This window comes from Morone saxatilis, unplaced genomic scaffold (genome assembly GCF_004916995.1).
Source record: "Morone saxatilis isolate NCDOM2014 unplaced genomic scaffold, NCSU_SB_2.0 Contig18, whole genome shotgun sequence".
Taxonomy (NCBI): domain Eukaryota; kingdom Metazoa; phylum Chordata; class Actinopteri; family Moronidae; genus Morone; species Morone saxatilis.
In genome coordinates, this window is record NW_023339740.1 from 8082651 (window position 1) to 8083058 (window position 408).

The window sequence follows — 408 nt, forward strand, 5'->3', positions numbered from 1 at the left end:
TTAAACAGAGAAACCTCCAGTTGGGCAGCAGCAGCAGTATATAAATGTATCATCCTGGCTTTTATTTTGGTGAATAGCTGGTGAATATGTAGTGCTGGGGTATTATCAGCTGATAACCACTGTTAAAGTAGAGGCTATAAAGTCCGATTCCAGTTTTGTCCCAGGTTACCTGTGGTGCCTTAAGTGAATCCCAAACTTGGCCTTATAAAGTTATAACTGAAACTTGTTGAGGCAGCACAGGCCAAGTCCCTTTGCTGGTGGTAAATTACAGCAGCTGCATTTCAAATAATGTTTACAGGAAGCTTTTGTACCGTGCTGTTCCACCTATAGCCAACAGCTTCTCGCAAGAGATCAAGACTGTCTGAGTGTTTTGTTAATTCCAGTATCTCATTAGTTAGGATCGGGGGG

At 42.4% G+C, this 408-nt stretch overlaps 1 protein-coding gene across 1 annotated transcript in view; it reads right to left on the reverse strand.

Moving 5' to 3' along the window:
• Window positions 1-408, reverse strand: part of slc25a26 (solute carrier family 25 member 26) — a gene marked incomplete in the record, with an annotated part of 48587 nt that overhangs the window by 8681 nt on the left and 39498 nt on the right.